The sequence below is a fragment of the Budorcas taxicolor genome, chromosome 7 (assembly GCF_023091745.1).
Source record: "Budorcas taxicolor isolate Tak-1 chromosome 7, Takin1.1, whole genome shotgun sequence".
In the NCBI taxonomy this organism is placed as follows: Eukaryota; Metazoa; Chordata; class Mammalia; order Artiodactyla; family Bovidae; genus Budorcas; species Budorcas taxicolor.
Window position 1 is genome coordinate 49,636,558 of NC_068916.1, and position 17,937 is coordinate 49,654,494.

The window sequence follows — 17,937 nt, forward strand, 5'->3', positions numbered from 1 at the left end:
CACTTAGGTTACTTCCATGTCCTAGCTATTGTAAATGCTGCAGTGACACTGGGGTACATGTATCTTTTTCAATTATGGTTTTCTCAGGGTATATGCCCAGTAGTGGGATTGTTGGGTCATATGGTAGTTTTATTCCTAGTTTTTTAAGGAATCTCCATACTGTCTTCCAGAGTGGCTGTATCAATTTACATTCCCAGCAACAGTGCAAGAGGGTTCCCTTTTTCCTACACGCTCTCTGGAATTTATTGTTTGTAGGTTTTTTGATGATGGCCATTCTGACTAGTGTAAAGTGAGACCTCAACTGTAGTTTCACTTTGGATTTCTCTAATAATTAGTGATGTCGAGCATTTCTCATGTGTTTGCTGGCCATCAGTATGTCTTCTTTGGAGAAATGTCTGTTTAGGTCTTCTGCCCATTTTTTGTTTGGGTTGTTTGTTTTTTGATATTGAGCTGCATGAGCTGCTTGTATATTTTGGAGATTACTCCTTTGTTGGTTGCTTCCTTTGCAAATATTTTCTCCCATTCTGAGGGTTGTCTTTTTGTTTTACAGTTTTCTTTGCTGTGCAACCACACTTCATTCTCAATATAGCAGTCCAGTGACCTTTTAAAAATGCAAATCAGATCATGGTCACTTCACTTCTTAATAGTCTGAGGGGGTTTGCATTGCTTTTAAAGGACAACCCAAACTTTTTACCATTACCTACAAGGTCCTACGTGATTTGGCCCCTGCCTGCACCTCTGACCTTATGCAGTACTATCTTTTCTATCTTTTCCTCATTTTTCACTCCTCAGACACTTGCTTTTTTCATGTTCCTTGAATATGCCAGGCCTTTCTCCACCCTCAGGCCTTTACACTTGCTGTTTCCTCCCATGAGATATTCTGCTCCATCACAGGACTCTTTCTGGTCATTCAGGTCTCAGCTCAAAGATCACCTTTTCAGTGAGGCCCTTCCTGACCTCTCTATCCAAATAAGCATGCTCCCTCCTAGTCACTCTTAGCACTTACCCCTATCTAAAATCACATTGTTTATTTAATTGTTACCTACTTATTGTCTTTCTCTGTCTCTGGAATGTAAATTTCATGAGGACTGCCCACTACTGTATTTCTAGGATCTAGTACAATGCACATCTCATAGTAGGTGCTCTAAAATATTTGTTGACTGAGCAAACAAATGGATAAATGAATGAATATGGTAATTGTCATCTGTTATAGAGGGGCAGGTCCTGCCAAACTCAAGGGCAAATAGAAGAGTGAGTTCCTGTGACTAAGGAAATAAAGAAGCTGGACTGGTAAGAACTGATAGCGGGAGACAGACAAGAGGGAATGTATGTTGGTTGGCCAGACTCTACTGTGAGCTCATGGAGTCTAGGAATCCTAGGGCCTACTAGACCACCTAGTCAACCCAGAATCATGGGCAAACCAAAGACAAAGGCTGCCCGGCTTCTACTTTAAGTTCTATATTCAGTGTCCATCTGGGGACACACGTGGGCATTAAAGATTCTTGGCAGATGTATATCTCTGCTCTGTTCAAACAGGTTTTCTTTTTCTCAGAATTTCTTGGAATTTAGAAAAATTGTTGTTAAGCTATGAAAACAATGAATGGAGAATGACTCATTCACTAATACATCTGAAATCTAAAGTATATTAATTGAGTTTATATTACAGTTTATATTACAACAATTCTTATCTTGATAGAACATTTCATACCCTTATAAAAATCTAAAAATGTCAAAGAATTTTTAGAATGGTGAATACAAAGAACAAGCTTTCTATAATAAAGCCAACTGATACTTTAAAAAGAAGAATTAAAGCACCACACCCATCTCCATCTCCTTCCCTTTTTAAAAGACTTCTTTTAGAGATGACTGTATTTGGTTGTCTTTAACTTTTCCCTTTTCAGATTCTCTTTCTCCATTGTTGTCAATAAAAATATGAGCATGAAAGGGCAAGGGGAATGTTTGTTTTTGTGTAAACGTCTTTGATCATATCAGAGGAGAAAGAATCATGAACACCCACTGCTTACTGATTTTAAAAACTAAATCTTGATTTTAGTTTCTACAGGGAAGATGAATAACACAAATAAAGAAAACATTACACATGTTTCATAAGTGTCAAGGGCCTAAGTTTGGTTGTTTTTATTTAAAACTTAACTCACTGATTAAAGCCAGTAGCATTCTTATTAGAAGAGGCCTGTAAAGGATACAAGTGAGCACCTGTCCTGGCACCCCACCCCCTAAAAAACCCCGAACCAGCTCCACTTATCACATTGTTGTAATAGGATAACAACTAGGGATTGAAATTACCTCCATCATAATATAATCTTAAAATGAAGACTATTCTGAATGTAGCAGGTCAACAAAGAGTTTTTAAAAGCCATTGACATTTCAGAGGCTAAGTGGGACAAGGTTAAGAGTCTGGTTCTGGATCCTGGTTGATCTGGGTCCCAGCACTGCCATATTCCCAGTGTGATCCAAAGTTCTGTTTCTCATTTACAGAATGAGGAATACAATAGTAACTACTTTAGGATTGTTAAGAAGTTTTGATGACGTGTGAAGCTCTTAACATGGAACCAAAGTTCTTAACATGTATCTAAGACTTAGTAAATATAAACTGTTATTATTTTCAGTTATTGAGTATTAAAATAATTATGATTGTGTGAAGAAATGAATTAATGAATGAGTTTTAGGTATGTGTGATTTGATTTTGTTTTCTGTCCAGCCTTAGATAAGTTATCAGTGATTCTCAATTCTGGCTGCCCAGGAGAATCACCCAGAGATATTTTTTATTGTTGTTGTTTATATGTGTGTGTGTGTATATATATATTCCCTGGTGGCTCAGAGGTTAAAGCGTCTGCCTGGAACACAGGAGACCCAGGTTCGATCCCTGAGTTGGGAAGATCCCCTGGAGAAGGAAATGGCAGCCCACTCCAGTACTCTTGCTTGGAGAATCCCATGGGGGAGGAGCCTGGTGGGCTACAGTCCGTGGGGTCGTAAAGAGTCGGACACAACTGAGTGACTTCACTCATGTATATATTTAGCTGTGCTGGGTCTTTGTTGCTGCTTGTGGGCTTTCTCGAGTTGTGGTGATTGTAGGCTACTCTCTAGTTGCTGTGCATGGGCTTCTCATTGCAGTGGTTTTTCTTGTGAAGTGTGGGCTCTATGCATGTGGGCTTCAGTAGTTGTGGCACATGGGCCTAGCTGCCCCTTGACAAGTGGAATCTTCCCAGAGCAGGGATCAAACCTGTGTCTCCTGCACTGGCACGCAGATTCTTAACCAACGGATCACCAAGGAAGTCCACCCAGGGAGATTTTTTAAATGTTTAGTCCCTACCTAAGAACAACTGAATCTGAGTCTTTGAGGTAGTACCTGGGTATCATATTTTTAAAAAACCTTTCCAGCTGATTCTAAGGTACAGACAACATTGTAAACTGAGCTACACAGAAATGAGGAAAATCTCTGGTGTTAGCTAAGTTAATAGATAACACTGCCAGGATGGCAGGGCTTTATGGCTTTCCCTACTCATCTGAAAGGGAATGGAAAGGCAAGCAGGGCCCCAGGCATCCAACTGCCTTTGACCCTGATGTGGTCCCACCCTTAGGTTTTACCTTTAGTTTTTTTCTCTCCTGTCCGAATCTGACTTTGTTTGTTGGCTTTCTTCAGGCTAATCCAAGAGTCCTTTTGATCTTTTCTATGGGCCTTATTGGGCTTCCCCAGCGGCTCTGTGGTAAAAGAATCCTTCTGCGACGCAGGAGTCACAGAAGATGCAGGTTTGATCCCTGGGTCAGGAAGATCTGCTGGAGGAGGGCATGGCAACCCACTCCAGTATTCTTGCCTGGAGAATCCCACAGACAGAGGAGCCTGGCGGGCTACAGTCCACAGAGCTGCAAAGAGTTGAATACAACTGAAGCAACTTAGTACCATGTACATGGGCTTTATTGGGGGAGGGGGTGCCCATCATTTCATGGCAACAAACAAGTGGTAAAGTCTTTCCAAACTCTGACTGCAAAGCTGCCCAGTCAGTTCTCATCTTCATTGTTTTTAGATCTTTACTCATTCTGGTTCTTCCCTGCTCAAATGAGGTAACATTCAGGAATGTGCTTTGTAAACTGGTAAGCTATTTAGCAACACATGTAGATAAATAATAATGAAATCCTCACAATATAGCCTTTCATGGATCACAGCCTTGTTGTGGTGAAGGGGCTTGACTCAATGAAGCTATAAGCCATGCCATGCAGGGCCACCCAAGACCAATGGTCATAGTGGAGAGTTCTGACAAAATGTAGTCCACTGGAGGAGGGAATGGCAAAGCACTCCAGTATTTTTGCCTTGAGAACCCCATGAACAGTATGAAAAGGCAAAAAGATGACACTGGAAGATGAGCCCCCCAGTCAGAAGGTATCCAGTGTGTTACTGGGGAAGAGTGGAGAAGTAGGTCCAGAAAGAATGAAGAGGCTGGGAAATGACGCTCAGTTGTCTGGTGGTAAAAGTAAAGTCTGATGCTGTAAAGAAAAATATTGCATAGGAACATGGAATATTAGGTCCATGAATCAAGGTAAATTGGATGTGGTCAAGCAGGAGATGGCAAGAGTGAACATCGACATCTTAGGAATCAGTAAACTAAAATGGATGGGAGTGGGAGAATTTAATTCAGATGACCATTATATCTACTATTGTGGACAAGAATCCCTTAGAAGAAATGGAGTAGCCCTTATAGTTAACAAAAGAGTCCAAGATGCAGTCTTTGCATGCAGTCTCAAAAATGACAGAATGATCTGTTTTCAAGGCAAACCTTTCAACATCACAGTAATCCAAGTGTATGACCCAACCAATAATGCCAAAGAAGCTGAAGTGGAAAGTTTCCATGACGACCTACAAGACCTTCTGCTTAAGATGTCCTTTTCATCATAGGAGACTGGAATGCAGAAGTAGGAAGTCAAGAAAAACCTGGAAAATAGGTAAGTTTGGCCTTGGAGTACAAAATGAAGCAGAGCAAAGGCTAGCAGAGTTTTGTCAAGAGAACACACTGGTCATAGCAAACACCCTCTTCCAAAAACACAAGAGACAACTCTACACATGGACATCACCAGATGGTCAATACCGAGAACAGATTGATTATATTCTTTGCAGTCAAAGATGGAGAAGCTCTATACAGTCAGCAAAAACAATACCGGGAGCTGACAAGGCTCAGATCATGAGCTCTTTATTGCAAAATTCAGACTTAAATTGAAGAAAGTAGGGAAAAGCACTAGGCCATTCAGGTATGATGTAAATCAAATCCCTTATGAATATACAATAGAGGTGATGAATATAGATTCAAGGGATTAGATCTGATAGAGTGCCTGAAGAACTAAGGACCTAAGTTCATAACATTGTACAGGAAGCAGTGACCAAAACCATCCCAAAGAGAAAGAAATGCAAGAAGGCAAAGTGGCTGTCTGAGTAGGCTTTACAAATAGCTGAATAAAGAAGAGAAGCCAAAGGCAAGGAGAAAGGAAAAGATATATCCAAGTGAATGCAGAGATCCAGAGAATAGCAACGAGAGATAAGAAAGCCTTCTTAAATGAACAATACAAACAGCGAAAACAATAGAATAGGAAAGACTAGAGATCTTTTTCTTGAAGAAGAAAATTGGAGATATCAAGGGAGCATTTTAAGCAAGTATGAGCATGATAAAGGGCAGAAATCAGAAGAGATTAAGAAGAGGTGGCAAGAGTACACAAAAGAATGATATAAAAAAGGACTTAATGACCTTGATAATCAGGATGGTGTGGTCACTCACCTAGACCCAGACATCCTATAGTGTGAGGCATTACTATAAACATACCTAGTGGAGGTGATGGAATTCCACCTGAGCTATTTCAAATCCTAAAAGATGATGCTGTGAAAGTGCTGCACTCAATATGCCAGCAAATTTGGAAAATTCAGCAGTGGCCACAGGACTGGAAAATGTCAGTTTTCATTCTAATCCCAAAGAAAAGCAATACCAAAGAATGCTCAAACTACCATACAATTGTGCTCATTTCACACGGTAGCAAAGTAATGCTCAAAATCCTTCAAGCTAGGCTTCAACATCTGCTGGATCATGGAAAAAGCAAGAGAGTTCCAGTAAAATATCTATTTCTGCTTTCTTGACTATGCCAAAGCCTTCGACTGTGTGGATCACAATAAACTGTGGAAAATTCTTCCAGAGATGGGCATACCAGACCATCTGACCTGCCTCTTGAGAAACCTGTATGCAGGTCAGGAAGCAACAGTTAGAACTGGACATGGAACAACAGACTGGTTCCAAATAGGAAAAGGAGTACGTCAAGGCTGTATATTGTCACCCTGCTTATTTAATTTATATGCAGAGTACATCATGAGAAACTCTGGGCTGGAAGAAACACACACAAGCTGGAATCAAGATTGCCGGGAGAAATATCAATAACCGTAGATATGCAGAAGACACCACTCTTATGGCAGAAAGTGAAGAGGAACTAAAAAGCCTCTTGATGACAGTGAAAGTGGAGACTGAAAAAGTTGGCTTAAAGCTCAACATTCAGAAAACAAAGATCATGGCATCTGGTCCCATCACTTCATGGGAAATAGATGGGGAAACAGTGGAAACAGTGTCAGACTTTATTTTTTTGGGCTCCAAAATCACTGCAGATGGTGACTGCAGCCATGAAATTAAAAGACGCCTACTCCTTGGAAGAAAAGTTATGACCAACCTAGATAGCATATTCAAAAGCAGAGACATTACTTTGCCAACAAAGGTCTGTCTAGTCAAGGCTATGGTTTTTCCTGTGGTCATGTATGGATGTGAGAGTTGGACTGTGAAGAAAGCTGAGCTTGAAGAATTGATGCTTTTGAACTGTGGTGTTGGAGAAGACTCTTGAGAGTCCCTTGGACTGCAAGGAAATCCAACCAGTCCATTCTGAAGGAGATCAGCCCTGGGATTTCTTTGGAAGGAATGATGCTGAAGGTGAAACTCCAGTACTTTGGCCACCTCATGTGAAGAGTTGACTCATTGGAAAAGACTCTGATGCTGGGAGGGATTGGGGGCAGGAGGAGAAGGGGACGACAGAGGATGAGATGGCTGGATGGCATCACTGACTCGATGGACATGAGTCTGAGTGAACTCCGGGAGTTGGTAATGGACAGGGAGGCCTGGCGTGCTGCGATTCATGGGGTCACAAAAAGTCGGACACGACTGAGCGACTGAACTGAACTGAGGCTTCAACAATACATGAACTGAGAACTTCCAGATGTACAATCTGGATTCAGAAAAGACAGAGGAACTAGAGATTAAATTGCTAACACCTTTTAGACCATAGAAAAAGCAAGGGAATTTCAGAGAAACATCTACTTCTGCTTTATTGAGTATGCTAAAGCCTTTTACTATGGATCACCACAAACTGTGGAAAATCTTCAAGAGACGGGAATACCAGACCACCTTACCTGTCTTCTGAGAAACTTGTATGCAAGTCAAGAAGCAACAATTAGAACTGGTCATGGAACAACGGAGTGGTTCAAAATTGGGAAAGGAGTATGACAAGGCTGTATACTGTCACCCTGCTTATTTAACTTATATATGCAGAGTACATCATGTGAAATGCTGGGCTGGATGAATCACAAGCTGGAATCAGATTTCTAAGAGAAATATCAACAAGCTCAGGTATGCAGATGATACCACTCTAACAGTAGAAAGTGAAGAGCAACCAGAAAGGCTCTTGATGAGGGTGAAAGAGAAGAGTGAAAAAGCTGACTTAAAACTCAACATTCAAAACACTAAGATTAAAAAAAAAACCACACCTAAGATCATGGCATCTGGTCCCATCACTTCATGGCAAAGAGATGGGGGGGAAAAGTGGAAGCAGTGACAGATTATAATTTTGGGGGGGCTCCAAAATCACTGCAGATGGTGATGGTGACTGCAGTCACGAAATTAAAAGATGCTTGCTCCTTGGAAGGAAAGCTATGACAAACCTAGACAGCATATTAAAAAGCAGAGACATCACTTTGCCGATCAAAGTCTGGGTACTCAAAGCTATGGTTTTTCCAATAGTCATGTGCAGATGTGAGAGTTGTACCATAAGAAGGCTGAGGGCCAAAGAATCGATGCTTTTGAACTGTGGTGCTGGAGAAGACTCTCGAGAGTCCCTTGGATAGCAAGGAGAGCAAACCAGTCAATCCTAAAGGAAATCAATCCTGAACATTCATTAGAAGGTCTGATGCTGAAGTTGAAGCTCCAATACTTTGGCTACCAGATGCGAAGAGGCAACTCATTGGAAAAGACTGTGATGCTGGGAAAGATTGAGGGCATAAGGAGAAGGGGGTGACAGAGGATGAGATGGTTGGATAGCATCACTGGCCAATGGACATGAATTTGAGCAAACTCTGGAAGATAGTGTTGGACAGGGAAGGCTGGTGTATTGCAGTCTATGGGGTCGCAAAGAGTTGGACACGACTTAGCAACTAAACGACAACACAATGTAATGTAGAAAATCTTTAAAATGATCTCTGATGGTTCATCTTTATTGACATTTTGACTTTATACTCCCTGAAGTCTTTTAAACATCCTTTTTTTCGGGGTTTTGTTTAGAACTATTGGACTTCCCTGGTGGCTTAGACAGTAAAGTGTCTGCCTGCAATGCGGGAGACCCAGGTTCAATCCCTGAGTTGGGAAGATCTCCTGGAGAAGGAAATGGCAACCCACTCCAGTATTGCGTGGGCTTTTCTCTAGTTGTGGCAAGTGGGTGCTACTATTCATTGCAGTGTGCAGGATTCTCATTGTGATGGCTCCTCTTGTAGAGCACAGGCTCTAGCTGCGCAGGCTCAGTAGTTGTAGAGCACAAGCTTAGTTGCTCCAAGGCATGTGGAATCTTCCTGGACCAAGTACATAGAATCTTCCGGGACCAGGAATCCGTTTCTCCTGCATTGGCAGATTGATTCTTATCCACTCAACCACCATAGAGGTCCTCCTTAACATCCTTGATGCACGTTAATCAACCTGAAGTTGAAAGGTGACGTTTCAATCCAGATATCATCAACTGACATTAGTGAACAAGTCCTTGACTTCAATGACAGTTGGCTTTCCTCCTATATCTATGGCCACTCATTCTTTCTCTGAATATTTTTAAAGTGTAGTTTATCTTCCAGGCACTGTGCTAAATTATTTGAGTGGAGAAGTAAAAATGTCAGACAAGCTTCCTGTCCTCATGCAGTTTATAATATAATAGAGGAGACAGAAAATAAATCAGGGGTTTCCCTGGTGGCTCAGTAGTAAAGAATCTGCCTGCTGGCATGCAAGAGACATGGGTTCAATCCCTGGTTGGGGAAGATCCCACATGCCCCGGAGCAACTAAGCCCGTGCACCACAACCATTGAGCCTGTTCTCTAGAGCCCATGTGCCACAACTACTGACGCCTGTGTGCACTAGAGCCTGTGCTCCACAGCAAGAGACACCACTGCAATGAGAAGTCCATGCGCTACAACAAAGAGTAGCCCCTGCTCACTGCAATTAGAGAAAGCCTGTGCAGCAAGGATGAATAAGCACAGCAAAAATAAATACATAAAATTATTAATAAAAAAAAGAAGTCATTAGACAAGACAATTCTAGAGAAGGGATAAGTGCTGTAAGCAAGAGAATGTAGTGATGTGGGTGGAGAGAGACTGGGGTGTAGGGGATGTGGTCAGGGAAGGTCTCTGTGACCAGGAGATGTTGAAACCCCTAATATGTTAGGTGGTGACAAGTGCTAAGAAATAAAATGGAGAGGGGAAGAAAGGGCGCTAGTGTTATTTTACTAGGGAAAGCCTCTTAGACAACATGATATTTGAACACAGATCTTGGTGAAGCCATGGAGTGAGCTAAGGAGTTATTTGGGAGACCATTCCAAGCAGAAGAAATGGGAAATGAAAAGGCCCTGAGGAAGGAAAGTGCTTCTTGTGTTACAGGAATGTCTAGGACTCCAGTGCAGGTTGGAGTGGAAAGATAGAAGGGAAAAGCCAAAGATGGGTTTGAGGTTGATGAGCAAGACCACTCTTTAGAGTGAGATGGGAAGACCTGGAGGTTTTGAACAGATGGTGGGATTTAAATGGCTCAGATGATGTGAGAAAAGAGCATTAAAACAAATGTGTATACAGTGTTCAAACATAAATGGGCTATTATGTGCATTGCTTTACAATCTGCATTTTTGCAAAATGAATTTTTAAAAAAACAAAATGTGATCAACTTACCTCTTTGTATGAAATCCTCTGTGGTCCCCATTCCCTCACAATCAAGTCTGAAGCCTGACAAAGCCTTCTCCAGTTTGGCCTCTGCCTGCTTTACTGATCCCAAATCACAGAACTTCTTTTCCAGTAGTGGGATTTGGGGCTGTCAAACTTGCTTGTCCCTTGTCCAGAATAACTCTTTCCTTCCTTCCGCATCCATGCAGTCAATGACTTTTCTATACATCTCATGTATTCTTTCTTTCATTCATTTAACAAATGTATATTGAGGGACCTGCTATGTTGGAGAAGGAAATGGCAACCCACTCCAGTATTCTTGCCTGGAGAATCCCATGGACAGAGGAGCCTGGAGGGCTACAGTCCATGGGGTCGCAAGAGTTGAATATGACTTAGCAACTAAACCACCACCACCATGTCCTTCAGGTCCTCTGCTAGAAGTATATTCCAGGTACCAGGGATATAGCACTGAAGAAAACAGACAAAAAGTCTAACTCTCATGGGGCTTAAATTCTAGTGAGAGTTAGACAGAAAACAATAATTATGAAAATATACATATAAATATATACTATATGACTTTGTATGTAAGATGGTGATACATCCTAAGGAGGAAAATAAAGCAATGAAGGAGGGATGGGATGCTGTGGGGAGGGAATGAGATTTTAGATACTGTGGCCAAGAACAAGCCTCACCAAGAAAGTCAAAGCTGAGCAAAAGACCTGGGGGAGGTGAAGGAGTGAATCAGGCAGCTATTTGGAGGAGAACATTCCAGGCAGAAAGCAAAGGCCCTAAGGCAAGAGCCTGCCTCCAAGTGTTCCAGGATTAGTAAAGAGGCCAGTGTGTCAGAGGGGTGTGTGGGGGCAGGTGAGCTCTGGAGGCCCTTATATGGAACTTGCCTTTTAGTCTGAAGGCAGGAGCCACTGGAGGGTTTAGGGCACAGTCCCACTCCAGTACTCTTGCCTGGAAAATCCCATGGGCGGAGGAGCCTGGTAGGCTGGCAACTTCACTTTCACTTTTCACTTTCATGCTTTGGAGAAGGAAATTGCAACCCACTCCAGTGTTCTTGCCTGGAAAATCCCAGGGACGGGGGAGCCTGGTGGGCTGCCGTCTATGGGGTTGCACAGAGTCGGACACGACTGAAGCGACTTAGCAGCAGCAGCAGCAGCAGTGACATATTTGGACTTATTAAATTTTTTAATAGAATCACCCCAGCTACTGAATTGAGAACAGACTGAGGGAGGCAAAGTCTGAAGCAGGAAGACTAGTTAGGAGTTTCCTGTTAAATTCCCAGGTGGTAAAGAATCTGCTTGCCAATGCAGGAGCTGCAGGTTCAATTCCTGGGTCAGGAAGATCCCCTGGAGGAGGAAATGGCAACCTGCTCCAGTATTCTTGCTGGGATAATCCCATGGAGGAGCCTGGAGGGCTACAGTTCACGGGACTGCAAAGAGTTGGATGTGACTGAGGTTGCACGCACATGAAATTCAAGCTAAGTAATGATGATGGTAACAGTGGAGATGGCAAAAAGTTGGTAGATTCCAAATATATGTTAAAGAAAGAGGCACAGGATTTGCTGAGGAATCAAATATGAAATGTGTGCATGAAATAAAATAATCAAAGATGACTTCAAAGTTTTGGCTTAAACAACTAAAGAATGGGATTGCCATTTATGAAATGAAAATTATTACATTGGTAGGTTTGGACAGAGGTTTCAGAAAATCAGCTTTGGACACATAGACATACAGTGTGAGATGCCTAAGTGCCTTCTGGATATCCTTATGATGGTATCAAGCTGGATCTGCAAGTTTAGAATGCAGAGGGAAAGGTTCAGGTTGAAATACAAACCTACAGTTGCCAGCATATTTAAAGCAAAAAGGTTGGATGAGATCACCAGTGGGTTGATGGTAGACAGAAAAAGAAGTTGAAGGATGGAGTCCTGGGACACTCTAACAGCAGTTCTTTTAAGTCTCAAGATCCTTTTACACTCAAAATTTTTTGAGGATCTTGAAGAGCTTTTCTTTATGAGAGTTTTATCTATCAGTATTGACTGTAGTATTACATGTTATCATAAATAGCTTTTTTTTTAAAATATAGAAAGTCTTAAAGTTTATTAGCCGATCTGCATTAAAGTAAACAGTATTTTTAAAAAGAAAAATACTGTTTTCTAAAATAAAAGAAAATTCAAGGGGAGAAATGTAATTGTTTTGCATTTTTGCAAATTTTTAAAATGTCTGGCTTAATGAAAGGTAGCTGGATTCTTGTATCTGCTTCTGCATTCTGAGTGCTACCATATTATACATCATGTAACCCATAGAATGCTTCCCAGCTGGCTCAGTGGTAAAGAATTTGCCTGCCAATGCAGGAGATGCAGGTTCCATCCCTGGGTCAGGAAGATTCCCTGAAGTAGGAAATAACAACCCACGCCAGTGTTCTTGCCTGGTAAATCCCATGGACAGAGGAGCCTGGTGGGCTATAGTCCATCGGGTCACAAAGAGTCATGCAGGGGGGCGCTCCGCAGAAAGAGAGAGGCAGTGGAACTTCCCTCAGTAAAGCCGAGGAGTCCAGAGGAGAGGTGAGCCTGCTGTCCGCCAACCCAGCCCCTGGGCGAGCCAGAGACAATCAGACACGACAGGGGTTCCCTCTAAGCAGTTCCTCTTTATTGCCACAAACTCTTGGTTTATATAGGCAAGCAGAGAGGTTTTGCGAGGGACTGTTTATAGTTGCACCAATCACATTAAAGGTCAAATCATCATGTGCCTTCATTGTAACAGGAGTCTATGGTGATCACAGGCTGTCCACGTGCACAGAAATCAAGAGAGCCAATCAAAAACTGTAACATAGACCACGCCCCTATCTCTTCCGCCAGGTGCCATCTTAGTTTCCCACCGCAAAGCTAACCCATCTTTTTTAAGGTTTCCCATTTAGGGCCCCACAGAGTCGGACCCTAATTAGCAATTGAGCATGCATGCAACCTGTAGAACACTCTACTCCATAAGAGATTGTGAATGAAAAAAGCAAATGCTATTTTAGTATCACTATTAAAATAGATTTTATCTTACAATCCCTTGGAAAGGCGTCAGGAGTTCTTAGACTGAACTTTGAGAACTCTGGAAACTATTTAGAGGTTGGGAAGATGTAGAGGAAATTAATACAGAAGACTCAGAAGTTGTATTCGGGGAGGCTGAAGGAAAATCAGAAGAGCCTAGTGCTTGTAGATCCAATGGAAATGGTATTTTAAGGGGGAGAGTGACTAAACACTGCTGATGGTACAAGTCAGCTGTGGCAGAGACTGATCACTGGATTTGGCATCATCGAGGTCTTTACTGACCTTGATAAAGGGTGGAGTTTTGGTGGAGAGGTGAGTCAAAAAGTCTGGCAAGAGTGGGTCACAGCATAAAGGTGACTTCCTTTGGTCACTGAACCCCAGATTAGATTCAGTTCAGTTCACTCAGTCGTGTCCGATTCTTTGCGACACCATGGACTGCAGCACACCAGGCTTCCCTGTCCATCACCAGTTCCCGGAGCTTGTTCAAACTCATGTCCATTGAGTTGATGATGCCATCCAACCATCTTATTCTCTGTCATCCCTTCTTCTGCCTTCAATCTTTCCTAGCATCAGGGTCTTTTCTAATCAGTTAGTTCTTTGCATCAGGTGGACAAAGTAAGTACTGGAGTTTCAGTTCGAATCAGGTGGCCAAACTATTGGAGTTTCAGCTTCAGCATTAGTCCTCCCAATGAATATTCAGGACTGATTTCCTTTAGGATTGACTGGTTTGATCTCCTTGCAGTTCAAGGGAGTCTCAAGTGTCTTCTCCAACACCACAGTTCAAAAGCATCAATTCTTTGGCGCTCAGCTTTCTTTTGTGTGTGTGTGCTTTGATATTTTTATTTATTTATTTTAGGTTTGATAATCTGCATTTTATTTTTTTACACTATTGTATTGGTTTTGCCATACATCAACATGAATCCGCCACGGGTGTATACATGTTCCCCATCCTGAACTCCCCTCCCACCTCCCTCCCCTCAGCTTTCTTTATAGTCCAGCTCTCACATCCATACATGACTACTGGAAAAAGCGTAGTTTGACTAGATGGACCTTTGTTGGCAAAGTAATGTCTCTGCTTTTTAATATGCTGTCTAGGTTGGTCATAGCTTTTCTTCCAAGGAGCAAGTGTCTTTTAATATCATGGCTCCAGTCACCATCTGCAGTGATTTTGGAGCCCAAGAAAAGAAAGTGTAAAATTGTTTCCATTGTTTCCCTATCTATTTGCCATGAAGTGATGGGACCAGATGCCATGATTTTTGTTTTCTGAATGTTGTTTTAAGCCAACTTTTTCACACTCCTCTTTCACTTTCATCAAGAGGCTCTTAAGTTCTTCCTTGCTTTCTGCCATAAGGGTGGTATCATTTGTGTACCTGACCTGATATTTCTCCCAACAGTCTTGATTCCCGCTTGTGATTCATCCAGTCCAGCATTTCACATGATGTATACTCTGTATATAAGTTAAATAAGCAGGGTGACAATATACAGCCTTGACGTACTCCTTTCCCAACTTGGAACCAGTCTGTTGTTCCATGTCCAGTGCTAACTGTTGCTTCTTGACCTGCATACAGGTTTCTCAGGATGCAGGTGAGGTGGTCTGGCATTCCCATCTCTTTAAGAATTTTCCACAGTTTGTTGTGATCCACATAGTCAAAGGCTTTGGTGTAGTCAAAGCAGAAATAGACGTTTTTCTGAAACTCTCTTGCTTTTCCGATGATCCAACGAATGTTGGCAATTTGATCTCTGGTTCCTCTGCCTTTTCTAAATCCAGCTTGAACATCTGGAAGTTCACGGTTCATGTACTGTTGAAGCCTCGCTTGGAGAATTTTGAGCATTTCTTTGCTAGCATGTGAGATGAGTGCAATTGTGCAGTAGTTTGAACATTCTTTGGCATTGCCTCTCTTTGTGATTGGAGTGAAAACTGACCTTTTCTAGTCCTGTGACCACTGCTGAGTTTCCCAAATTTGCTGGCATATTGAGTGCAGCACTTTCACAGCATCATCTTTTAGGATTTGAAATGACTCAAGTAGAATTCCATCACCTCCAGTAGCTTTGTTCGTAGTGATGCTTCCTAAGTCCCACTTGACTTCCCATTCCAGGATGTCTGGCTCTAGGTGGTTGATCACAGCATTGTGGTTATCTGAGTCATGAAGATCTTAGTTATGTGTATTCTTGCCACCTCTTCTTAATCTCTTTTGCTTCTATTAGGCTTATACCATTTCTGTCCTTTATTGTGCCCATCTTTGCATGAAATGTTCCTTTAGTACCTAATTTTCTTGAAGAGATCCCTAGTCTTTCTCATTCCATTGTTTTCCTCTATTTCTTTGCATTGATCACTGAGGACAGCTTTCGTTTCTCTCCTTGCTATTCTTTGGAACTCTGCACTCAAATGGGTGTATCTTTCCTTTTCTCCTTTGCCTTTAGCTTCACTTCTTTTCTCAGCTATTTGTAAGGCCTCCTCAAACAACCATTTTGCCTTTTTGCATTTCTTTTTCTTTGAGATGGTCTTCATCCCTGCCTCCTATACAATGTCATGAATCTCCATCCACAGTTCTTCAGGCACTCTATCAGATTTAATCCCTTGGATCTATATTCATCACCTCCACTGTATATTCATATGGGAATTGATTTACATCATACCTGAATGGTCTAGTGGTTTTCCCTACTTTCTTCAATTTAAGTCTGAATTTTGCAATAAAGAGCTCATGATCTGTGCCTCATCAGCCTCCAGTCTTGTTTTTGCTGACTCTATAGTGCTTCTCCATCTTTGGCTGCAAAGAATATAATCAACCTGATTTCGGTTTTGACCATCTGCTGATGACCATGTATAGAGTCTTCTCTTGTGTTGTTGGAAGAGGGTGTTTGCTATGACCAGTGCCTTCTCTTGGCAAAACTGTTAGCCTTTGCCCTGCTTCAGTTTTTACTCCAAGACCAAACTTGCCTGTTACTCCAGGTATCTCTTGACTTCCTACTTTTGCATTCCAGTCCCCTATGATGAAAAGGACATCTTTTTTGGGTGTTAGTTCTAGAAGTTCTTGTAGGTCTTCATAGAACCATTCAACCTGAGCTTCTTTGGCATTTGTGGTTGGGGCATAGGCTTGGATTACTGTGATACTGAATGGTTTGCCTTGGAAATGAACAGAAGGATCATTCTGTCATTTTTGAGACCAAATCCAAGTACTGCGTTTCGGACTCTTTTGTTGACTAAGAGGGCTACTCCATTTCTTCTAAGGGATTCTTGCCCACAGTAGTATATATAATGGTTATCTGAATTAAATTTGCCCATTCCAGTCCATTTTAGTTCACTGATTCCTAAAATGTGGATGTTCACTCTTGCCATCTTCTGTTTGACCACTTCCAATTTACCTTGATTCAGGGACCTAATATTCCAGGTTCTTATGCAATATTGTTCTTTACAGCATTGGACTTTACTTCCATTACCAGTCACATCCACAACTGGGCGTTGTTTTCTCTTTGGCTGTTTCTTCATTCTTTCTGGAGTTATTTCTCTACTCTTCTACAGTAGCATATTGGGCACCTACCGACTGGGGGAATTCATCTTTCAGTGTCCTATCTTTTTCCCTTTTCATACTGTTCATGGGGTTCTCAAGGCAAGAATACTGAAGTGGTTTGCTATTCCTTTCTCCAGTGGACTACATTTTGCCAGAACTCTCCACCATGGCCTGTCCGTCTTAGGTGGCCCTAAAAGGCATGGCTCATAGTTTCATTGAGTTAGATAAGGCTGTGGTCCATGTGATCAGTTTGGTTAATTTTGTGTGATTGTGGTTTTCATTCTGTCTGCCCTCTGATGGATAAGGATAGGAGGCTTATAGAAGCTTCCTGATGGGATAGACTGACTATGGGGGAAACTGTCAGACTTTATTTTTTTGGGCTCCAAAATCACTGCAGATGGTGATTGCAGCCATGAAATTAAAAGACGCTTACTCCTTGGAAGAAAAGTTATGACCAACCTAGATAGCATATTCAAAAGCAGAGACATTACTTTGCCAACTAAGGTCCGTCTAGTCAAGGCTATGATTTTTCCAGTAGTCATGTATGGATGTGAGAGTTGGACTGTGAAGAAGGCTGAGCACTGAAGAATTGATGCTTTTGAACTGTGTTGGAGAGGACTCTTGAGAGTCCCTTGGACTGCAAGGAGATCTAACCAGTCCATTCTGAAGGAGATCAGCCCTGGGATTTCTTTGGAAGGAATGATGCTAAAGCTGAAACTCTAGTACTTTGGCCACCTCATGCGAAGAGTTGACTCATGGGAAAAGACTTTCATGCTGGGAGGGACTAGGGGCAGGAGGAGAAGGGGATGACCCAGGATAAGATGGCTGGATGGCATCACTGACTCATGGACTCGAGACTGAGTGAACTCCGGGAGTTTGTGATGGACAGGGAGGCCTGGTGTGCTGTGATTCATGGGGTCGCAAAGAGTCGGACTCGACTGAGCAACTGAACTGAACTGAACTGGGTCTTATTCTGAGGGGCGGGGCCATGCTCAGTAAATCTTTAATCCAGTTTTCTGTTGATGGGCGGGGCTGTGTTCCCTCTCTGTTGTTTGACCTGTAATGAAGATAATGGCAACTTACTTAAAAAGGTCTGTGCACCAATAGTCGCACTCAGTGCCCCAGACCCTGCAGCAGGCCACCGCTGACCTCCACCTCCACTGGAGACTCCTGGA